The sequence below is a fragment of the Canis aureus genome, chromosome X (assembly GCF_053574225.1).
Source record: "Canis aureus isolate CA01 chromosome X, VMU_Caureus_v.1.0, whole genome shotgun sequence".
Taxonomy (NCBI): Eukaryota; Metazoa; Chordata; class Mammalia; order Carnivora; family Canidae; genus Canis; species Canis aureus.
This window is the reverse complement of record NC_135649.1, coordinates 85,019,167-85,044,988: the sequence shown is the minus strand read 5'-3', so window position 1 is coordinate 85,044,988 and position 25,822 is coordinate 85,019,167. Positions and strand designations below refer to the sequence as shown.

The 25,822-nt window shown below is 37.3% G+C and overlaps 1 long non-coding RNA gene and 1 pseudogene across 1 annotated transcript in view; one reads left to right on the top strand and one right to left on the bottom strand.

The window, feature by feature from the left end:
- Positions 1–25,822, bottom strand: part of LOC144309184 (uncharacterized) — an 89,555-nt gene that overhangs the window by 12,167 nt on the left and 51,566 nt on the right. The window lies entirely within an intron of this gene.
- On the top strand, positions 16,920–19,978 carry LOC144308265 (nucleoplasmin-3 pseudogene; annotated as a pseudogene).

Here is a 25,822-nt window from a genome sequence, read left to right as displayed (position 1 = left end):
TATGTTTTATTTTTAATTTTAATTTTATTTTATTTAAACTCACTTGATGAGATGAGATAACCACTTATTTATTTTTACTTATGTTGCTTGTGCTTTAGGTGTCATATCCAAAATATCATTACTAAAACCCATGTCAAAGAACTCTTCTTATGTTTTCTTCTAAAAGTCTCATGGTTTGGGGTCTTACATTTAAGTACTTAATCAATTTTGTGTTATTTTTGTGAGTGGTGTCAGATATGGGTCCAGTTTCATTCTTTTACATGTGATATCCAATTATCTGAGTACCTTTTGTTGAAAAGAATATCTTTTCTCCATTGACTATTCTTGGTTCTCTTGTCAGATATTAGTTGACTGTATATTCTTGGGCTTATTTCTGGGCTCTCGATTCGGTTCCGTGTGTCCATTTGTTTGTTTTCGTGCCAGTACCATACTATTTTGGTTATAGCTTTACAGTATAACTTGAAATCAGAAAGTGTGGTGTCTACTGTTTGGTTCTTTCTCAGTATTTCTTTGAATATTCAGGATCTTTTGTGATTCCATATAAATTTTAGGATTTTTTTTCTTCTGTAAAAAATGCCATTGGAATCTTGATAGAGATTGCATTGAATCTATAGATGGCTATTGGTAGTATTGACGTTTTAACAATACTAATTCTTACAATTCATGAATACAGGATATTTTCCCATTTATTTGTGTCTTCAATTTCTTTCATCAGTGTCTTGTATTTTTCAGAGTAGAGATATTTGTAAGTATATTATTCTTGTTTTTAAACAATTTTTTTAAAAAGATTTTACTTATTTATTTGAGAGAAAGTGAGAGAGCATGAGTAGGGTGAGAAGCAGAAGGAGAAGCAGACTGTCTGCCTGAGCAGGGAGCCTGATGCGAGGCTTGATTGCATGACTCCAGGATCGTGACCTGAGCCGAAGGCAGACACTTAATCGACTGAGCCACCCAGATGATCTATTTTATTGTTTTTGATGCTACTATAAATGAGGCTGATTTCTTTATTTCTTTTTCAGATAAATGTTGGTAATGTATAGAAATGCTACTGATTTTTGTATGTTGATTTTGTATCCTGCAAATTTATTGAATTCATTGATGAGATCTAATAGTTTTCTAATAGGATTTTCTATATGTCAAATCACATCATCTGTAAAAAGACAATTTTACTTCTTCTTTTCTAATTCTAATACCTTTTATTTCTTTCTCTTGCCTAATTGTGCTAACTAGGACTTCTAGTCCTATACTGAATAACTGGTGATAGATTATTATGGAAATGGTTATTTTTACTACATTCTACATTCATTTTTGTAACCTTCAAACTAGAGTTGCAAGTGAACTATGTACCACTAAGATCATATTGCAAAATCTGACTATGACTATATATCTACCATTACCAGTAAGATTAGCCCTATCTTTTAATGTTCTTATGATGTTAATTAGCATGCTTTTACTTCCACTCAGAGAATTCCCTTTATTTTTCCTTGTAAAGAAGGTCTGGTGGTAATGAACTCTCTTAGCTTTTGTTTGGGAAAGTCTTTATCCTTTCTTTGTTTCTGAAGGACATCTTTACCAGGTATTGAATTCTTTGTTGACAGATATTTTCCTTGACTATTTTGAATATGTCATTGCATTCTGTCCTCACTTGAAGGCTTTCTGTTGAGAAATGGCCTGAAGAATTTCTGTTGATAAATCCACCAATAGTCTCATGAGGTTTCCCTTGTATGTAACTTCTCTTTTTCTTGCTGCTCTTAAAATTCTTTTATTTTATTTTATTTTTTTTTTTTAAATGATAGTCACAGAGAGAGAGAGAGAGGCAGAGACACAGGCAGAGGGAGAGGGAGAAGCAGGCTCCATGCACCGGGAGCCCGATGTGGGATTCCATCCCAGGTCTCCAGGATCGCGCCCTGGGCCAAAGGCAGGCGCTAAACCGTTGCGCCACCCAGGGATCCCTTAAAATTCTTTCTTTGTATTTGACTTTTGATAATTTAATTTTTATGTGTCCTGGTTCAGCCCTATTCAGGTTCAACCTATTTAGGGTTCTTTGAGCCTCCTGGATCTGGATATCCATTTTTCTCCTGAAAATTGAGATGTTTTCAGTCATTATTGCTTTAAATATACTTTCTGTCCCTTCCTTTTTCTCTTCTCCTTCTGAAATTCCCATAATGCAAATATTGTTTCTTTTCATATTGATCCATAATTCTCATAGGCTATTTTCATTCTTTTTCATTCTTTTTTTCTTTTTGCTCCTCTGACTAGGTAAGTTCCAATGCCTTATCTTCCAGGTCACTGACTCTTCTGCATGATAAAATCTACACTTGAAACTTTCTATTGAGTTTTTCAGTTCAGTTTATTATACTTTTAAACTTTTTTTGATGGTTTGCTATTTATTTCCTTGTTGGACTCTTCATTTTATTCATGTATTGCTTTCCTAATTTTGCTTAGTTATGCTTGTTTTTTCTTGTAGTTCACTAAACTTCCTTAAGAGAATTATTCTGAATTCTCTGAGAGTTCATAGATCTCCATTTCTTTAGGAACAGTTATTAGAGCTTTATTGTTTCCTTTGGTGGTGTCATATTTACCTGATTTTTCATGATCCTTGATTCCTTACATTGATATTTGTGCACTTAAGTAATCAGGCTCCTCTTCCAGACTTTACAGGTTTCCTTTGGCAGAGACAATTCATCAGTTAACTCAGTTTGGATTTCTGGGTGTGTCTTCTGGTAATGTCCTTTGGCAGGTTGAGATTGCTATTGTGGCCTATTTGGGAACAAAACAAGTGTTTGAGCTCTGAAGACAGAAATAGAGGTGTGGCACTAGCTGAGAACAGTTATATAGGACTCTTGCTTGGTTCTGTAATTAAGTGAGGATGTAGGATTAGCTCCAAAGTTGCCTGGATTTCCCAGTAAAACTTACTAGATGACTGGAACTGGGTACTATATTCTAAATATTTTATTTTTTATTTATTTATGAAAAACACACGGAGACAGGCAGAGACATAGGCAGAGGGAGAAGCAGGCTCCCTGCGGGGAGCCTGATGTGGGACTCCATCCCAGGACCCTGGGATCACACTCTGAGCCAAAGACAGATGCTCAACCACTGAGCCACCCAGGCATCTGTATTCAATTCAATAATAGATGAGTCTATGAATTAGCTTCCTTGCAGTGGCAGGGCAGTAGAACATGATGCAGGGCCTACACAGCTCATTGTTCAAAGACCCAAATCAAGCCAGAGTGTGCACTATATTCTCTGGTTACGTGAGGCCACCAGTTTTGCTCTACAGATAGAGGAAGCCATTGGCTGTGCTCTCTGTTTAAGTATCACTGTTGATAGGCCTGTTTAACATACTGTGCAGCTTCCCGTATGATCTGGTTAGGTTCTTTGGTCAGGCAGGTCAGTGATGAGCAAGGCTATAAATTAGATTCCCTGCCCAGGTGCAGTGGGAGAAGTCATTCTAAGGCTGGTAAAGTTTTCATTTTGTTGTCACAGCTCAAGCTGATCCATACTTCAAGTTTCCTGATTGAACAAGGTCCCTGGCTTTCCTCTACAAATTATCAGCTCTTCTTGCCCACTTCTTGGCTTGAGTGACTCTGGGTTGCACAGCTTCCAGGAATTGTCACCAGGCTTTCTGGTCAGAAGGACCAGAAGACACTCTCCACAGAGGGTGAGACTGTGATTCAGCTTCTTTCTTGTATTTGGGCGAATCAAGCTCTAGAGTTGGCAAAAACTCTTCATTTCAAGATCCAAATCAGGCAGATCTGCAACCTACCAAGTTCCTGGTCAGAGCATGTCTCTGACTTGGTCCTGCAGAAAAGCAATGCCACTGGTTGGGATTACTACTTTGGGCACTGCACATATGAACCTGGTCTACCAAGATCCATGTGCTGTTTGCTGTGAGCCCCTTCCCCCTTCTCTGTCACAGTTAGATGTTCAGTGGTTGAGCCCTATACATTTTCTTGTAATCCCTATGGTGCAAGATCAGAGTAGGGGGGCAGCCCAGGTGGCTCAACGGTTTAGCACCACCTTCGGCCCAGGGCATGACCCTGGAGACCTGGGATTGAGTCCCACGTTGGGTTCCTGGCATGGAGCCTGCTTCTTCCTCTGCCTGTGTCTCGCCTCTGTGTGTGTGTGTGTGTCTCTCATGAATAAATACATAAAATCTTTTTAAAAAAAGATTAGAGTAGGGGCTACTGCTAAGTAACCCACAATGCTGGGGGCAGAGCTGGTTGTCCCACTGGCTTCTCTTTTCCTATAGAAATTGGAGGCTTAGGGGAACCTCTCTGCATGGTGCTGCGCTGGTCTGAGGGAAGGGCAATGTGGTCAATGTGTAGCCACTTCTTTTACCTTCTAATGCAATCTGTCTTGGTTTCTGTGATAAAGGCAGGGGCTTCAGCCTCATTCCCATGCACTATAATTCCCTCATTGGTGTCTTATTTTTAAAAAGTTGTTAGTTGCTTTTTTCATGACAGGAACAAAAGTCAAGAACAACCTATGTCACCTTCTTAGTGATATCACTCAGAAATTTTTAATTTTAATGTTTAGCTTATTTTTTTAAAGATTTATTTATTTGGGAGAGAGTGATCAGGGTAGAGGGACAGGAGAGAGAGAGAGAGAATCTTAAGCAGACTCCTCACTGAGCACAGAACCCAATGTGGAGCTCTATCTCACTACCCTGAGATCACAACCTGAGCTGAAACCAAGAGTCAGATGCTTAACCAACTGAGCCACCCAGGTCCCTTAGCTTAATTTTTTTAATAAAGTTTATCTTATCAACTATTTCTTTCATGGATCATGTCTTTAGTGTTATATCTAAAAAATCATCAACATACCCAAAGTCATCTAGGTCTTCTCTAATGTTATCTTCTAGGATTTTATAGTTTGGCATTTTACATGCATTTTGAGTTAATTGCTGTGAATTATTTAAGGGCTATGTCTAGATTCATTGTTTTACATGTAGAGGTGCAGTGCTAGTACCATTTGCTGAAGACTATCTTTGCTCCATTGTATTGCCTTGGCTCCTTTGTCAAACATCAGTTGACTATATTTATATGTACCTATTCCTGGGCTCTCTGTTCTGATCTCTGTTCCATAGATCTGTTTGTATATTCTCTCACCAATGCCACACTGTCTTATTGATTGTAGTTTTATAGTAAGTTTTGAAGTTGAGTAGTGTCAGTCCTCCAGCTTTGTTCTTCAACATTGTGTTAAGTGCTTTAGGTCTTTTGATTCTCTATATAAACTTTAAAAATCAGTTTGTTGATAGTCACAAAATAATTTGCTGGGAGTTTTATTGGGATTGTGTTGACTGTATAGATCAAGTTGGGAAGAACTGACATTTTGATAATATTGAGTTTTCCTATCCATCAATATGGATTATCTCTTCATTCATTTAGTTCTTTGATTTCATTTATCAAAGTTTTGTAGTTTTCATCATATAGATCTTATACATATTTTGTTAGATTTATACCTAAATATTTCATTTTGAGGGGTGCTAATATATAAGTGCTATTGTGTTTTTAATTTCAAATTTCACTTGTTCATTGTTGGCCTACAAGAAAGTGACTAGCAGGGATCCCTGGGTGGTGCAGCGGTTTAATGCCTGCCTTTGGCCCAGGACGTGATCCTGGAGACCCAGGATCAAATCCCACGTCGGGCTCCCAGTGCATGGAGCCTGCTTCTCCCTCTGCCTATGTCTCTGCCTCTCTCTCTCTCTCTGTGTGACTATCATAAATAAATAAAAATTTAAAAAAAAGGAAAGTGACTAGCTTTTGTATATTAACTTTTTATCTTGCAACCTTGCTATTATCATTTATTAGTTCTAAGAGTTTTTTGTTGATTAAGATTTTCTACATAGATAATTATGACATCTGTGAACAGATAGTTTTATTTCTCTTCCCAATCTGTATATCATTTATTTCCCTTTCGTCTTATTACATTAAGTGGAAATTCCAGTATAATATTGGAAAGGACTAGTAAGAGGGTACATCCTTGCTTTGTAATTGATCCTAGTGGGAATGCCACTTGTTTCTCACCATTAAGTATGATGCTAACTGTAGGCTTTTTGTAGATATTCTTTATCAAGTTGAGGAATTTACCCTCTAGTCATAGTTTACTATGAGTTTTTTTTTTTTTATCATGAATGGATGTTGAATTTTGTCAAATATTTTTCTGCAACAATTTATATGATCACTTAATTTTTCTTTTTTAGCCTATTCATGTGATGGATTATATTAATTAATTTAAAATTTTTTAACCAACTTTGCAAACCTGGCAAAAATCCCACTTGGTCCTGGTGTATAATTGTTTTTATACATTGTTGGATTTGATTGGCTAATATTTTATTGAGGATTTTTGCATCTATGTTCATGAGAGGTATTGGTCTGTAGTTTTCTTTTCTTGTAATATCTTTTTCTGGTTTTGGTATAGGCAATGTTGGCCTCATAGAATGAGTTAGGAAATATCCTTTTGCTTATATATTCTGAAAGAGATTATGGAGAATTGATATAATTTCTTCCTTAAATGTTTGGTAAAATTCACCAGTGAATCCATCTAAGCTTAGTGCTTTCTGATTTGGACGGTTATTAATTACTGATACAATTTCTTTAATAGGCCTATTCAGACCATTTATTTCTTCTTGTCTGAGTTTTAGCAAATTGTATCTTTCAAAGAATTGGTCCATGTCTTCTAGGTTATCACATTTGAGGGCATAGAGTAGTTCTGACATTTCTTTATCATCTTTATTATGTCCATAGACTCTAGTGATGTCTGCATTTTAATTTCTGATGTTAGTAATTGTGTCCTTTTTTTTAGTTATCCTTGTTAGAGGCTTACTATTTTTATTTACCTTTTCAAGAAGAAATTTTGGATTTCACTGATTTTTTTCTGTTGATTTCTTGTTTTCATTTTCATTAATTTCTGCTCTGATTTCTATTATTTCTTTTCTTCTGCTTACTTTGGATTTAATTTGCTCTCCTTTTTTCTAGTTTCCTAAAGTGGAAAACATAGATTACTGATTGGGATTTTTTTTAATATATATGTATATATTAAAGGCATTTATTAAAAATAAGTACTGCTTTTGCCACACCCCATAAATTTTGATAAGTTGTGTTTTCATTTTTATTTAGTTCAAAATATTTAAAATTTCTCTTGAGATTTATTTGACCCATGTGTGATTTAGACATATGTTGTTTAATCTCAACATATTTGCAGATAATGCCTCTTTAAAAAGTAAGTGAAGGAAGACAGTTAAATGAAAACATTTTGTTGTAATCTGGTGTAGCCCAGTCCAGCACAATCAAGGCCCTCAAAATAAATGGAAATTTGAGAATATAATTTTTATATCAATGCTGGATTCTGTATTTAATAGCACACTTCTTTACATATCCAAGAGCAGTCATGAAATGCAGGGCAAGATCAACTAACTTGAGGGTGGAATTTTATTACTATAAATTTTTAAAGAACCACCACAGCTGCTGTGTGCAATGTGGAGGACTAGAATATGTGAAATCCAGTTTGGTCTCCATTATAATTAACACTATAGAAGGGATTACATTTCCTATTATTATTATTATTCAAATGCTAATACACAAATTCTTAAATCCACTCTAATCTGGTAACAGAGTTGATAATGGAAAGATGAATTACCTACTTTCTTGCTTTGCCTATTTACATTATGACTGAAAAATTATCTTATTTCATTTAATTAGGGATTAAAATAGGAATAAACTAGCATGAGTCAGTTATAAAAATAGAAGAGAAAAAGTAAAAAATAAATTTAGTATTCATTTAACTATTTTTTATCTCATTTTAATGGAGGAGAAAGTTAGCTTTTTTTCCTTCCCTCGTTGTGACTTCACTGTAGGTTGAAAACTAATAAATAAGCCATTTCTGGGCTTTCTTTTTTGATGAGAAAACATTTTTAAAAACTAGTGCTTAAGGCATCTTTCTCTTGTATGAGGAACAAATAAAACAGAATCCGGTGATTAGACTATGTTTGCAACAATTGTTTGTTAAGCCTGGGACTTTTTAGAAACAAGTATACAATTATTCATCTAATCTAAACTTTGCATTTTTCTGTTTTCAGGTCAAACTCTAAGAGTTTGAGGTCGAATTTTGATGGAGCACCCAGATGTCCTCAGCTGTCATGAGGAATACTTATCATATTTGCTTGCATATTTTCCTCGTTATATTAGATACTTAGTTATTGACATAGGGAAAAAAAGAGGTGGATTAAGGAGTTAACCTATCAATCACTCTAGCCAAGGGTCAATATTACCCTTGACATGCACGATCCAAGGCTTTCAGCTTTACTGCATCCTTTTAGAAAGAAGACATTGTTTCCATGTGACTAATAAAATAATAATAATGAAGATAGTAGTAATAAGAAGAAAAAGAACAGATTCCTATTGAGTACCTACTATCCAAGTATACAAGCATGTACACACACACACACACACACACACACACACACACTGCCTCTTCTTTCCAGCATGGTTATTATCACCTCCTTCCTCCCTATTGGTGAAATACTAGAAAAGAGGTTTATTGATGCTTACAGAGGCCTTTAAGATGCATTGGTTTGGTATGAAATATCCTCACAGGTACGGAAATGTGACATTAACCAAGGGTTTCTCAGCTTGGACCAATGTTTGCAGTATTATGTAAGGCATTGTTTGCACTTCAGAAAGAAGGATCAGCAAGGGAAGAAATGATGCAAAGGGTTTGCTTAGTTTGGGGGAAAATTTTTCTTTGTTAGAGACTTAACTTCTCTCCTAAATACCAAGAACAAAAAAAATAACAGCCCTATAAATAGAACGAATGTGGAAATACTGCCAGGACTGAAAATCCCAGCCCATAACAACTGCCATTCTTAGGGAACTTCCAGAGGGGAAGTTCCAGAAGGAACTACTCCTTTTGCTCCCAGCAAAAAATAAGGGTTAAGAGGGGGAAGTTTCCCTTACCTGTTGTTAATTGCCTAAATGTGTATCAAACCTTCATTGATGCAAGAGCTTCTTGGGAAGTTTACACACATATAGAGAGAAAAAGGAGGCAATGACAGGGTTTAGCTTTTCTATTACCTTTTGTAATGTTCTCAAGTATAATAAATGCTGAACATCTCAGAGGAATATACTCTAAGGCTTGAAAAAGCTTGAAAGATGCAAGATGCATCTTTTTCATCTTTGTCAGGTTAAGATGACCCAAATAGCTCCTTCTGCTTCAAATGTCTATGGATGCCTCTGAATAGACAGATTCACTGGCAATGTGTAACTAGACCTGATTGTGTCACTGGGCTTGGGTAAAGCATTTTCGTTAAGCCCTGTGCTGTATTCCATGGCACTGTTGATGAACTGAGGTGGTATTCTGGTCAATTTAACGATCAATGAATTTAAACAATGTTTTTTTATTTTTTAGCTGAATTGGTTGGTTATTTTACTGAATTGATTAAATCAGAGGGAAGAGGTTGCATGCTCACCTGAAGAAAATGTGAGAAAAATTATCATATTCTAACAATTGATGACAATCATCACTTTTTTTGATATGCCAATTCTTTTTTTAAGATCTATTTATTTATTTGAGAGAGGGAGAAAGCTTGTATGCATTCAAGTGGGGGAGAGGCATAGGCAGAGAATTCCAAGCAGACTCTCCACCGAGGGCAGAACTCATTAGATCATGACCTAAGCTGAAACCAAGAGTTGGTCACTTAACCAACTGAACCACTCAGACACTCCAAGATCATCACTTTTTTATGATAAATCCATACCATTTGGGTTTCTTTAAAATGATTATTGAACTTTTTTTTAACTACTCACTTCTATGCACAGTACCAGGCAAGGTATAGGTATGCAAAACTGAACAAACCATTGTGATTTTTGCCCTCATGGAATTTATAGCTTAGATGACAAGAGAGGGGCTTTGAATAAATAATTAGACAAATAAATAAATACATAAAAACAATGAGTGCAATTTACTTTATACTTCAAAAAATGAAGAAAAAGCATTTTTAAAAAAGGAAAGCAAGGCAGCCCGGGTGGCTCAGCAGTTTAGTAATCCTGGAGACCCAGGATTGAGTCCCACGTTGGGTTCCCTGCATGGAGCCTGTTTCTCCCTCTGCCTGTGTCTCTGCCTCTCTCTCTCTCTCTCTGTGTGTGTCTCTCATGAATAAATAAAATCTTTTTTAAAAAAAGGAAAGCAAAGTGGTTTTAACCTTTTCCTTTTTTTCTTTCCTTCCTTCCTTCCTTCCTTTTTTCCTCCCTCCTCCTCCCCTTGTTGCTATACATTAGGGAATCTATACATTAGGGAATGTATAGATTGAAGGAGGTTGGAATATATAAACATGAGGTAAACCTAAGAGACAACATGAACAGTTTCCTCAAGTAGAAAACATGGGAAAAAGAATAACAGAGTGTAAAAAAGGAAGTGGAGTAGGGAAGAAAAAACACTCAAGACCCCATGCATTCCATTTAAAATATATGAGGATAGAAATTAATGGCACAGATTGGTAAGCCTAGAGAAATAAATCCAGAGGAAGGAAATCACTTAAAGAAGAATTTTCTTAATTTTTTTGTTAAGTTTGGTTTTGTTTTGTTTAAGTTTTGGTTTGGTTTGGTTTGGCTTTTGGGGTTTTTGTTCTAAGATTTATTTATTTATTTATTTATTTGAGAGAGAGTGTGTATGCAAGTTGGGAGGAGGGGCAGAGGGAGAGGAAGAGAGAGAACCTCACGCAGACTCCTTGCCCAGTGGGGAGCGGGATGCAGGGCTCAATCGCAGGATCATGGCTTAAGCTGAAATTAAGAGTCAGACACTCAACTGACTGAGCCACCCAGGCAAACTTGCTTTATATTGTTTTTGAACTATTGTCATGAAGTAGATTTTATTGGCAGATTTTTGGTAGAATAATTAATTACTGGCTCAGAAGAATGAAATGTAATGCCCATGGTCACATAGGATAGCTGTGTTGAGCCACCAGGTCTCCTAATACCTAAGCCAAGGTTCTTTTCACTGTATTTCTTCAATTCTAAGTAAAGAAAGATTTCCAGGGGCACCTGGGTGGCTCAGTGGTTGAGCATCTGCTTTCAGCTCAGATCGTGATCCTGGGGTCCTGGGATAGAGTTCTGCATCAGGCTCCCCACAGGGAACCTGCTTCTCCCTCTGCCTATATCTCTGCTTATGTCTCTGCCTCTCTCTGCGTCTCATGAAAAAATAAATAAAATCTTTTCTTTTTTAAAGAAAGATTTCCAAATGCCATGCCTCACTCTTTTTAAAGGACATCTTAGTTTGCATAGGAACAAATTGTCTACAGTTTGGCCGATTGCAGGATATTTATTTCCCATCTCTCTTGATTGCCTGTGGTCACACTCCTAGCCTCTGTCTAGCTTATACTCGGATTTACCTGGTGGGTGAGATTGGGAGAAAAAATTGGAAAGATGCAACTCTGTTCCTTCCTTCCCCTAGTATCTACCTGCAGAGAGCTTTGAGTTTCCTTTTTTTTTTTTTTTTAAGACTTCATTTATTTGACAGAGAGCGAGCGAGCAGCACAAGCAGGGGTAGCAGCAGGCAGAGGGAGAAGCAGCCTCCCCGCAAAGAAAGGAGCCCAATGCTGGGCTCTATATACCAAGGTCGGGATCATGACCTGAGCTGAAGGCAAATGCTTAACCTACTGATCCAACCAGGTACTCCAAGAGAGCTTTGAGTTTCCATGAGAAAGGCCTGTGACAGGCCGATAACCCACCTAAGCTTCATTCTCTAAACAGCTTTAGCAATAACAAACCTGATATTTTTATCTCATCGTTTGAGTCCTGCAAGCTCAGATGGGAGAGAAGGAGGTAAATTATTGAGACTCCTCTAAGCCCAACATATTTTATCAAGAGACATATTTCGTAGTGATTCAAATGGACACTGTTTATATTCCATCTCTGACACTAGCTGTGTGATCTTGGGCAAATTGCTTAACTCCCCTGGATCTCCACAAAATGGGACAATAACAGAATCTACCTCGAAGTGTTCATGTAAAATTTAAACAAATTTCCGGTGTCTGACACATAGCACTATATTAATGTTAGCTTTGTTTTTCTTTAAGATAAAATTAAATAACTAGTTTTTTAACAGTAGTTTATGAATGTACAAGGGACAATCTTTCAAGAAGTCTTTCAAGAAGACTGTGTCATATATGGGGATTTTTATATTATACAAATATTTCAAATATTTATTTTTATATGGATACAATGAAGTTTATGGTTAAAAGTATGGACTCTGAAGTTAGACACCTTGGTTCAAATTCTAGCCTCATGACTTACCAGTTGTGTGACTTTAGACAGGTTACTTAAGCTTGAATCTCAATTTTCTCCTATGTGATATAAGGATAATGATAATATCCAACTTAAAAGATTGTTGTGGAAAATGGCAATATATATAAAGTACTTATTGATCTGATATTCATTATATATTTATTAAAGAAAGTAAATACATAAAAATGGAGTGGAATTGCCAGGGCCTGTGGTAACTCTATGTTTAACCTTTTGAGAAACTGAAAGACATTTTCCAAAGCCGTTGAAATATTTTACATTCCCACCAGCAGTGCAGGAGAGGTCCAATTTCTCCACATCTTCACCAACACTTCTTGTCCATCTGTTTAACTATAGCCAACCCGGTGGATGTGAATTGGTTTCTCATTATGCTTTTGACTGGCCCTGAAGTCAAATGATGGTAAGCATTTTTCATGTTGATTGGCCATTCTTGGAGAATTGTGTACTCAGATCCTTATGCATGAAATATCTTCCTGGAGAAATGTGTATCAGAAATATGTATGAGAAATGTGTATCAGAAATATCTTCTTGAAGAAATATGTACTCCAATCCTTGTGCACATTTTAAGTGGGTTGTCTTTTTATTATTGAATTGTAAGAGTTCTTTATATATTCTAGGTGCAAGTCCCTTATCAGATATATGATTTGCAAATATTTTCTCCAATTCACTGAGGTGTCTTTTCACTTTCTTGATCATGTCCTTTGAAGCACAAAAATGTTTACTTTTGAAGAAGTCTAATTAATCCATTTCTGTTGTTGCTCTCATGCTTTAGGTTTCATATCTAAGAAGTCTTTGCCTAACCCAAGGTCCTGATGACTTACTCCTGTATTCTCTTCTAAGTGTCTTATAATTTTAGTTCTTATATTTAAATTAATGATACATTTTAAATTAATTTTTGTGTCTGGTATTAGGTAGTAGTCTAATTCTTTTTTTTTATTTTTCAGGTGGATATCCAGTTGTTTCAGCACCATTTGCTGAAGACTATTCTTTCCTTATGGAATTAACTTGGCACCTTTCTTGAAAATCAATTAACTATAAATGGGAGGCTTTGCTTGTGGACTCCAATTCTATCCCATTGATCTATATGTCTATCTTCATGCCAGTATCACACTGGTTTGATTACTGTATCTTTGTGGTAACTTTTGAAATCAGAAAGAATGAGTCCTTCAACTTTGTTCTTTTTTAATATTGTTTCAACTATTATGAGAACCTTGAATTTCCATATGAACTTTAGGATTAGCTTATAAATTTCTGCAAAGAAGACAGCTAAGATTTTCATATGTTATATATGAAAATCTCCATATCTCATATCTCCATATAATAATATTAAGCCTTTTGATTCATGAGCAAAGGATGAGTTTCCATTTATTTACATTTTCTTTCCATTCTTTCAACATTGTTTTGCACCTTTCAGAGTATAAATTTTGCACGTTTTAAAAAATTTATTCCTAAGTATTTTACTCTTTTTCATATTATTTTTTAAAGATTTTATTTATTTATTTATTTGAGAGGGAGAGAGAGAGAGAGAGAGAGAGCACAAACAGGGAGGATGGCAGAGGGAGAAGGAGAAGCAGACTCCTTGCTGAGCAGGGAGCCCACACGAGGCTCAATCCCAGGACCCTGGGATCATGACCTGAGCCAAAGGCAGACACTTAACTGACTGAGCCACCCAGGCACCGTCTTTTTGATATTCTTTTGGTTCATTGTTAACATATAAAAATACAATTATTTTATGTATATTGATCTTGTACCTGGCAACCTTACTAAACTTCTTTAATAGTTTTTTGTGTATGTATTATATATATATAAGGTCAGTCATGTAAAAATGGAAATGGTTTTACTTCTTCCTTTCTAATCTAGATGCTTTTTATTTCTTTTTTTTTTTCTTATCTAATTGCCATGACTAGATCCTCCAGGACAATGTTGAAAGGAAGTAAGTGGAGTAGATATTCTTATTTTGTTTCTGATCTTAGGGAGTATTAATTATGATGTTAGCTATGAATTTTTTGTGGATGCCCTTTATGAGAAAGAAGTTCCTTTCTACTTCTAGTTTGTTGAGACTTGTTATCACAAAGAGGTGTATTTTATCAAATGGTTTTTCTGCATTTATTGAAGTGATCATGTGGTTTTTGTTTATTATTCTATCAGTATATTACATTACATTGATGTTAAAGCAACCTTGTGTTCTTGGGATAAGTCCGGCTTGATCATGGTATCTAATCCTTTCTATATGTTGATAGGTCCAGTTTGCTGGTATTTTATTGAGGAACTTTGTGTCTATATTCATAAGAGATAGTGGCTTGTTAGTTTTATTGTCATATCTTTGGTTTTGGTGTTGGGTTAATATTGACCTAATAAAATAAGTTGGAAATTGCTCTCATCCTCTTCTACTTTCTGGGATAGTTTGTGAAGAAATAGGATTAACTCTTCTTTCAATGTTTGGTGAAATAAATGTTTGGTAAATTATCTGGGAATGGGCTTTTCTTTGTGTGAAATTTTAAAACTACTAATTCAACATCTTGTGACACTTCTATTCAGATTTTCAATTTCTTCTTGAATCAGAGTTGGTAGTTTGTGTCTTCCATTTCATCTATGCTATCTAATTTGTTGGCATATAGTTGTTCATAATATTTGTTCATAATCTTTTTTATTTATGGAAGGTTGGAAGTAGCATTCTCTCCTTCATACCTGGTTTAGTAATTTGAGTCTTCTCTCTTTTTCCCTTAGTCAGTCTGGTTAAAAGCTGTCCATTTTGTTGATCTTTTTTTAACAACCAACTTTGGGTCTGGTTGATTTCCTCTATTGGTTTTGCATTCTCTACTTCATTAATGTTGTCTCTAATCTTTATTATTTCATTCCTTCTGCTTTATTTGGGTTTAGTTTGCCTTTTTTTCTAGTTCCCTAAATAGGTTACTCATCTGAGATCTGTATATATATATATATATATATATATATATATATATATATATGTGTGTGTGTGTGTGTGTTCAGAGCTATGCATTTCTTTTTAGTCAGTGCTTTCCCTACCTCCTGTAAGTTTTGGTATATTGTATCCTACTTCTATTCATCTCAAAGTATTTTCCAATTTCTGTTGTGATTTCTTCTTTGATCCATTTGTTATTTAGAAGTGTGTTACTTGATTTCCACATATTTTTGAGTTTCACAACTAATTTTTGTTATTGGTTTCTAATTTCATCCCTTTGTGGTCAGAGAACATATTTGCTATGACTTCAGTCCTTTTAAATTTACTGAGTCTTGTTAGATGGCTCTGCATATAGTCTATACCGGAGAGTGTTCTGTATGCACATCAAAAGAATGTGCATTCTATTGTTCTGTGGAGTGATCTAAAGAAGTCTTTTCTAGTTGGTTTATAGTGTTGTTCATATATTCTACTTCCTTGTTGATCTTCTAATTTTTCAAGCCATTATTAAACATGGGTTAGTGGAGTCTTTAACTATTATCATTCATGGTATACATATTTTTATTTTAATTCTATAGATATTTCCTGCTTAGCCCTCTACCCATTTGCTATACTTGAAAACCATAGTTAAACCTTAATACCCCACCAGAGTTCATCCATCTCTGCTCCTTTTGTCCACATATACACCAGAGAGAGACACAGAACTTTGGGAATGGAGAGGAGTAAATGTGGGGAAGTCCCAGAGCTTCGTGGTATAAAGGATCAGGACAGGACACTAGTGGCAGACTTAAAAGATCAAACCAGGTTAAATATGATGGAAGTCTGAATTCAAACTAGGAAATTTCAAAGTTCAGGGTTCTAAATTGTATTGTAGAAATCACAGATGGGTATGATTTTATGGTTAATTAATTTTGACAAGAGTGCCAAGATAATTCAATGAGAGACAGAATGGTGTCTCAAGAAATGGTGCTGAGACAACTAGGCATCCACATGCAAAAAAAAAAAATCGCAGTCAGACCCCTATGTCACACCAAATACAAAAATTAATTCAAAAGGGATCATAGGCCTAAATGTAAGAGCAAAAACTGTAAAACTGTTGGAAGAAAACAAAGGAGTAAAACCTCATGACATTGAGTAAGGCAAAGTCTTCTTATATATCACACCAAAAGCATAAGCAATTAAAGAAAAAATAATTAGGGGATCCCTGGGTGGCTCAGCAGTTTAGCGCCTGCCTTTGGCCCAGGGCGCGATCCTGGAGTCCCGGGATCGAGTCCTGCGTCGGGCTCCCGGCATGGAGCCTGCTTCTCCCTCCTCCTGTGTCTCTGCCTCTCTCTCTCTCTCTCTCTGTCTATCATAAATAAATAAGTATAAATCTTTAAAATAACATAAAATAAAGAAAAAATAATTAGACTTCATCAAAATTTAAAACTCTGTGTTTCAACCGTTGTTATTAAGGAAATGAGAAGACAACTCACATAAGGGGAAAAATATTTGCAAATCATATATCTGATAGGGACTTGTGCCCAGAGTAAATAAAGAACACTTACAATTTAAAAATAAAAAAAAAAAACAATTAAATGAATTAAAACAGAGGCAAAGGATTGAATAGACATTTCTCTAAAGAAGATATACATACACATGCTTAATATCATTAGTCATCAGGGAAATATAAATTAAAACCACAGTGAGCTTGCAGCATGGCCACCGAAGCTGCTGCTGCCTTAGCATTCCTGAATCAGGAGAGCTGAGCTCATGCCTGGGGAGGGTGGGGGCTAGTCTGTGAGTCCTGGATGTGGTCACTATGGACAGTTTTTCCTTTGGCTGTTAGCTCTCTAGCCATACCCGCTCTTTCACCTTGAAGGTAGAGGAAGAGGATGAGGTGGAGCACTTGCTGGCTTTGGCCATGCTCTGCCTCACCAAGAGGGCTGAAGAGGAATGTAATGTGGTAGAAGTCATGGCCAGGAAGCATTACCACCAAGAGATTGCTGTCCCTGTGGCCAACCTCAAGTTGTCCTGCCAATTCATGTTTAGTTTGGATGACCTCCAGCTCCAACCACCTGTAACCTTCTGTCTGAAATCAGGTTCTGGCCCCATGTAAATTGCTGGGCAGCACCAGATTGTTTCTATAAGCAATGATGTTTCTGAGGAAGAAGAGAGTGAAGAGATACCTGGGTAGCTCAGTGGTTGAACGTCTGCCTTTGGCTCAGGTCATGATCCCAGGGTCCTGGGATTGAGTCCCGCGTCGGGCTCCCTGCATGGAGCCTGCTTCTCCCTCTGCCTGTGTCTCTGCCTCTCTCTGTGTCTCTCATGAATAAATAAATAAAATCTTTTAAAAAAAAGAAGAGAGTGAAGAAGGGAGGTGGAAGAAGCTGAGTTGTGCCCCATCCTGCCTGCCAAGAGGCAGGGGGGCAGGTTCTAATCTCCTTGGAATGGGAGGGATTCTGAATTTCTACCCTGACCCTCTTTCCCCCACTTGCCTATGAGATCGGAGGTCAACATCTGAAGCTCAGGACTACATAGTTTTAATACTTTTTACATTTTCGGATAAAAGTTGAAATAAAGTGATGTGAAGGTTTTTGGAAAAAAAAAACACAGTGAAATACTACCTCACATTCACTAGGATTGCTATAATGAAAAAGATGGACAAGAATAAGTGTTGATGAGGATGTGAAGAAATTAGATTTTTATACACTAGTAAAAGGAATGTAAAATGATGCAAGCCCTTTGGGAAATAGTTCAGTTGTTCTTTAAATAATTAAATGTGCAGTTACCATATGACCCAGAAATTCTACTCTGAGGTATATCCTCAAGAGAAGAGAAAGCATATATCCTCACAAAAACTTGTATATGAATGTTCATAGCAGCATTATTCACAAAGTCCAAAATGGAAAAAACCTGAACATCCATAAACTGAAGAATGGATCAACAAAATGTGGCACAATCATACAATGTAATATTATTTAGCCATAGAAGGTAATAAAGTGCTGATACATGCTACAACATGAGTGAATCCTGAAAACGTTATGCTAGGTGAAAGAAGCCAGACTCAAAATGCCACACATTTTGTTTGATTCCATACAATCATAAAAAACACTGAATTTTATACTTTAAAATTTAAAATACTTTATACTTTATAATATTGAACTTTGTGGTTTATTAATTATATTTCAATAAAGCTATTTTTTTAAACATGAATAAGATCATTTCCCAACTCTTAGGAGAGTCACACTTCAGCATGAGTAAAATTATCATTGCCGGTTGTTTTGAGTTGAGCTTCTGTCTTGACTTCTCACCCGAGATGTCAGTGCCCTCGGGATAAACTCCTGTTACCTACCTGGAAGATGATTCTCCTGAACATCAGGGGAATGCCACACCCCATTGTGCCAACTGTCTGTCCAACTGTGGCATACATACAGTAGACATTCAGAAATTCTTGGTGAATTAAATTGGTTTCTACGAAATTCCCTCAGTTTGTGTGTGGGGAACTCAGTCTCATGTTGGATCACTCTGATTCTCGATACCATTCCTGTCTACCTGGATGCTTTACCACCTCAGAGATCTTTCTGTTTTCATCAACTGTCCTAGTGGATATGAGCCTTGCTTGTTCTACTTAAACCAAGGTCCATTTCTGCCTGTCAAGTGACCTCATATGGCTGGAGAGGCAATATGGTCTAACACAAAAATATAGCAGTTAAGAGTACAAGCCCACAGTCCCCAATTTAGATAAATAGCAAAGCTTGGTCTCTCCTCTTTCTCTCCCAGCCTCCTTTTTTTAGCTTCACACTGGTGGAAAGAATGATCTTTAAAAAATATGAATCGGATCGTGTCTCTTCCTTGCTCAACTTCTAACACAGATTGAATGCTTAATGTCAAGTACATTTCTAAGCCCTTTATGTCTATTGATGCATTTCAACTTCACAACAATAAGTATTATTATTATTTTCATTTTATAGATGAGCAAGATGAGGCACAGAAAGATTGAAGTGCTTATCCAAAAGAACACATTCACTAAGTGGTTGGGGTGAGAAATGAACCTAGACAACATGGCTCCAGAGGCCTTGATCTCAGCATTACACCATCCCCTTCTCAACAGTTGTTCCTCCCACTGAGAGTAAAATTCTTACCATGGTTTTCAAGGCCTACATGATCTGGTCCCTGCTCTCCTTATCCTCTACCACTGCCCAGTACCTGAGCTCACCATGCTCCAGTCACATGAGCCTGCTGTTAATTCCCAGTATGTATCAAGCTCTACCTCGGCCCCAGCACCTTTGCACTTTCAGTTGCCTCTGTGATGCATCTTCTCTCCTCCCCCTCCTTCATATGTCTGGCTGATTAAATGTTACCATGTCAAAGATCTTCCCTGACCTTCTTCTCTTAGCAAATACTTCCTCCCCAGCTCTCTATCCCCAGACCATTCTTGTATGACAGCAGCCTCCTCATTTTGTTCCCATCACTTTTCTCAATGTGCTTACCCTATTATGACTGCCTCCCCTCCTGGCCCACAGGCCGGTTGAGGTACGCCAACCAGTGCTTCACCCTGACCCTGCTCTACGCGCTGGTCATCCTGCCCATGTCGGCCCCGCAGGAGATCGGGTTCCAGAAATACACGAGCATCCTAGGCACCCTGGCCGCCTGCTGCCTGGCTCTGGTCATCGTGGTGCAGTACTACCTCGGGCCCCAGGGCCTCGTTCATGAGACCCGGCCTGCACTGAGGGATACCAGTTGTTGGATTAGCACGCACCCCACTCCAGTGTGATCTCACCTTAACCAATTAAATCTACAAAGACTATTTCCAAAAAAAAAAAAAAATCTTGATCTTGAAGATAGAGCTATGTTGATTGGTTCACCTGGCACCCAGCTCTCTATCTGACATAATGTCAGCACTTAACCAAAATTAGCTTAATGAATAATGAAGAGGGCTTAACCTATACCTTTGTTATAGCACATATCAACTTGTACTGCTATTATTCTGAACTTCTTAAAGTAGAGCTCTATTTTGTTAATTTTTGTGTAGTATATTCACATTAGAATGCTTTAATATATATTGAATAAAGAGAATAAATAAAGGCGTGAGCCATTAAGGACAGGATTTGCCAAGAAAGGCTTTGTAGAAGAGGTATACTTAAATGACTTACTTCAGTTGCCAACAACATTTCTTTCAAACATAAAGATATGCATTTTTAAGGCTCCTTATGAAGCAAACAGTTCTTGCTAAATAACATATCAATCATTCAAATGTAACTGCGAAAATACCATATGGATACTTTTATTGCAAAAAAAAATCCATGGGTTTAAGTTGTATATGAACCTACAGAACAAAAGAATTTTGCCAAACATTTAAATAGTGACAAGGTGTTAATGTTGGTTTCCAAATCCCCAAAGTGGCAGACCATATCTAGGCATACCTTCTGAACTGGATCAAGGGCCAGCTGATTTAATTCTCAACAATGGTAGTCAGTGGGGATCAATTCTTTTTTAATTCAAATGAGACAGATATGGATTAAATCAGTTGTTGTATAGGCTGTTTGTTTTATTCATACTTAACCTATAATTCATCAGTCTTATAATACAGTGCTTCAGACAAGTTCATGCAGTCGGAGCCCAGGATCAGAAGCACAGCTCTATAATTTACCTGCTGTGTGACTTCAGGCAAATTATTCTCTAACCTTTGGTTTCCTGGATTATAAAATTGAGATAATGGTAGTACCTGCCTCAGTGAATATGAAATGCTTTCCATAATGCCTGTCATACAGAAATTCTTCACTAAATGTTAGATACTAATAGTAGCATTTTGGGTGATGTGGAGGAAAAAGCACTTGTTTGATTATCAAGAGATCCAATGAGTCCTAGTCCCCATTCTTTCACTAACTAGTTGTAAGACTTTGGGCAAATCCCTTGGCCATTTCCTGTCTCAGCTTCCTCTTTGATAAATGAGGGCATTTACATGCCTACTTGTTTCAGATATCTAGTGCTGCACAATAAACTACCAAAACTTAGAGTCCTAAAACAGCAATTCATTATTCTCATAGTTCTGTGGGTCGACTGGTAGCAACTGGAAGATTCTTTTGCTTTATGTAGCATAGCTGAGGTCAATCAAGGAGCTGCATTCTGCTGGGAGTTTGGCTGAGGTGGTAACATGTAAAGTGGCCTCCCACCATCTACAGTCTCTCTCTCCGTGTCCTCTGTTCATTCCATTGTATAGCCCAAGTATCTTTACAACAATGTTTCCAAGAAGGAGTATTCCGAAAGGACAAGTTCCAATGTAAACAGTTTATCAAGCCTCTATGTCATCTTGCTTGCTGATATTCCATTGGTCAAAGCTGGACAGAGAGCCAAACTTGAGTCAGTTTGGAAGAAGACTACACAAGGGCATGAATTCTGTGAGGTGTGTTTCATTGGAAGCCATCAATGGAACAGTCTACCCCACCACAATTCCAGATTTTCTTCAGAATCATCATACCCCAGTTTAATTATCTAGTGCTTGGTACCTAGATTTCTTTCCATGAACTTTTCCATTTTGTCATTTTGCTTCTTAACACACTACTGTTTCGTTCACATGGCATGCTTATGGAAGCCACTATAGATGGAACTCCTTTGTCTTTAAAAAAAAAGAAGCTGTAAACAAAATTTTCCACTTTTACTTTTGTTGTAGTTTTTCCTGTTGACTTGGCCCAATCTTCCTGGAGCCGATATACTTTAATATGCTAAATTTTCAATCACTTGAAATTTTAAGTACTATTCCCCACCCCACAAAAATTTCACTACCTTTCCTTAGGCTTCCCTTAGTCCACACTCTTACCTTACCTCTTTTCTCCTATTGTATATCCTGAGAAACATTTATATAAGGTTTTCTGCTCTAGCTGCTCAGTGTTTACACAGGTCTAATCTTGATCTTTTATGGCACTTTCCTTCTACATCCTACCAGGAACAAAACAAAGGCAGCTCTCTTCACATAATGTTCAAGTACTGTTCCTGTGTCACGCGTTCCAGCAATGCTGATCATCTGCCTCTTGATGCTGAAAAGAGAAGTTCTTAATTTTCTATCCATCTGGAGCCATCTAGAGGATGTGTAGGTTCAGGAAACCCCCATCTCCCTAGCCAACAGACCCATGTGCATTGGCGCAATTGCACCCACTTTGTCCCTTGTCATCTACATGCATTTTAAAAGGCAAAGCAACAAACCACTGCTCATTAGAACAAGCTATTTCACACTATCTTCAGGGACATACCCTGTTGCTGATATAAAAACTTGACATAAGGGTTGGGTTTTTCATTTCAAAATGCCCCATTCTGGTCTCTGGCTGAGTCATTTCAGGTTGAAGTGGAAACCTAGTATCTATCTGGTTAATGGGATTGATTTAGGCAGCAAGAGGTCTGGCTGAGGTAGAGTTTAGCATTTAGCAATGATAAAGAGCTTGGAGTCTAGGCTTTCCACAAAGTTCAAAAAAATCTTGTTAAAAGGCATTTCAGGAAGCTAAACAATTTCTTCCCTGGGATTCCTCTCTTTAGAAATCAACAAAACAAAAATCACACAGATCGTATGATAATTGCGATTAACTATACTGTAATGTTTTCCTAATGTTATCTAATATGTCATTCATAAGACATAGAATGGAGCTAGGGTGGTTCCTTCAAAAAAGCATCAGGCCAGGAAGTTACTAATATGTCAAATACTCACAATTTCAAGAAGGCACACCAAGCACACTGATAGAATTTTCGAAACTATATGTTTTATAAAGTCATAGGGATCCATTAATGAAACATCAGCACTGAATACAACTGATATGTGTGATCCTTTCTGAATTGAGAGTAAAAACACAAGCTTGTAATGAATTTGTTCACTTTTAATTTAGTGTAATATATCTCAGGTTAACGTGCGTCGTGAAAAGAACTCAAGTCCCAATAAAAAGCAAATGTTCCAAAAATTCTCCATTTTATGTAAATGATACAAGAGTATTGTGCTTCTTATATGTATGTGTATTTTAAGAAAATGAATTTTAACAGGAGAAACTGCGAAGACTAATAAATTAAATATACTAAAATATTAAATATATTGTTCTTTGTGGCTGTTTCTAGCAATACTGCAAAATGGAAAAATTCTTATCTTAAAAAGATTAAGATTCTGTGTAGGCATAAAAAATATCTGAGCAGATCTACAAGAGAATATTACTGATGTTTGACTCTGGGTAGAGAAACCAGGGTGGCAGGGAGATTCGGTTCACATTTTATATATTCATTATATAGTAGACTTTAAAACATTATCATATATTACTTCATCATAGATTAGTTGAAAAAGGACAAACCTAAGTTTTTTATTTTATTTTATTAATATTATCCCCAGGTCACAGGTAGAGGTTAATAGGGGTAGAAGTCACAGAATTCACAGCACTTTTGAGTTGGAGACTTTTGACGTCATCTGTCCCATTATATCAACTATTACTAAACTATTGCTAAGTTTACCCAGTTTGCCTAACACTAAACGCAACTAAATTCCAATAGAGCTAAAGAAGGTGGGTAGCCATTGGAATTCACCTTAATGGAATCTAACCTAGAGTTGAAGATGCATGGTGTAGGTTTCTGCTTCATACCATAGTGTCATGAAGCATCAGGATCATTCCTTCAAGAAGTGGGTAAGTTGGGCAGAAGTGCTTGCCTACTAGGGTGAGCCTTAAGATATCAGAGGGTTCCCTCCCAACTACCCCCGAATTTCCAAATACATTCCATTACAGATTTAGACTTTTTGTTGAGAGAGAGACAGAGGCAGAGACAGAGTCTGAGCAGGGGAGAGGGGCAGAGGGAGAAGGAGAGAGAGGAACTTAAGCAGACTCCATGCCAGCACAGAGCCCAACACAGGGCCCAATCTCACAACCCTGAGATCATGACCTGAGCTGAAATCAAGAGTCAGACGCTCAACGAACTGAGCCACCCAGGCGTCCCCAGATTTAGACTTTTGAATGAAGATACTGACATTTACTGAAATGCAGATGTCCCTGTGAGGGGTAAGCAATAAAACATAACACAAAGAAGAACTGAACCTACTGATTCTTTCCGGAACATTGGGAAGAAAGCAGATAAAGGAGAAGGAAAACTGAGGATACCATAGAGAGGAAAGGATATGCTAAGGGAAGCTTGGCCTGCTTCATTCTTCTGTCTATAGAATCCTATGGCTGTGTAATAAGCCTTAGAAAGAGGCTTTTGGTGATAACTTGAACCTTTATAAAACTAAGCAACACCAGCAATTCCTCAAGTTTGAAAATCCCAGTGACTCCTCTCCTTGCAATCTCACTGCTGTCTCATCACCCTTTTCTGGGGAGAGCGTGATTTATCAGTTTGCTCTACAGTTGTATGGAGACCCCTGAGCCCAAGACCTTGCTTGGAAATGATGTAGTCACTATTGTGTATCACAACACAGTGAGAAAGAGGAACATTGAACAACTGGAAGGAGAGCTCTAAAGAAGTTCAGGATGCTATAAGAAAAGTATACGGAGGTGCATGTGTGGGCATATGCACACACACATACCATCTCCTCACTACTAGTCATCATTAGGACTCCAGGAATTGGATCTCCAGCTCCTGGTAACCCTCCCTAGCTACTCACGGCGCACTGACTGAATATAGATCTCTCATAGTCTTTTCAGGACTATATTGTCATTATTGGGTTTCTTACTTACCTTCTTCAAGATGCCATAAAAATCTTTGTGTGCAGTGACTGTGTCTTCTATCACAAGTTTTCCCAACACAATGCTGATGTACAGTAGGCAGATGATACATTTTTGGTGAAGGAAGGAAATGAAGCCACTTAACTGCATTTTAACACTAAAACTAGTGATTTCTCTATATACAGAACACAAATTTCAAAAGAATTTTGAATGCATCCCTTGCCCAGCAATGATTCTTAAGAGCTCTCCATGGCTGTAGCTTGGGTGGGAGTCTTACAAACAGCAGTTGGCAGTAGTCTCCTTTCTTGTCTTCCAGGAAGAGAGAATTCTAAATGATGCTTATTCAAGAATACTCAGGTTCTTGCATGGGTATTAAGATTTGGAGTTTGCAGGGAGGAACATTGGACAACAAGCTGAAAAGAAGAGAAAAATGAGAAGAAAAGGAAAGGACCAGCCATACTGGGTGGGGAAAACCAAGGCAAGAGCTAAGAGAATTGGCAGTATCTCCGGGGCAAGCTTGTGTTAGGTTAGCTATTCCCATTTCAAGTTTGCACACGCCTCTGGAACTCCCTGAAGACTTTTGTGAGGGAAAACCCCACCTACAGGTTCTGGATGAAACGTTACTCCTGGCTTCTAGAAATGAGTCCCCTGGTCCTACTATTACTCATTTCCTGGAAAAGTCGTAACTGGTCCATCCTGACCTTCAGAGCCTGAAGGAGTGCAGATTCATCTTTCAAATTCAAGAAGTTAGAGAAATCATGCAGAAAAACCTCAAAGAGCAATCACTATGTCTTCTGCTTTATCAAAAACTTTATGAACATTTTTACTGGTACTTTCTTTGGCATGTTCTGGGTGAATCAGCAGGAAAACAAAGTGACTTCACTGCCGAGTTGAAATTTAATTCTGCAAAGGATGTTATTTCTAGTTTTGAAAAACTGTGC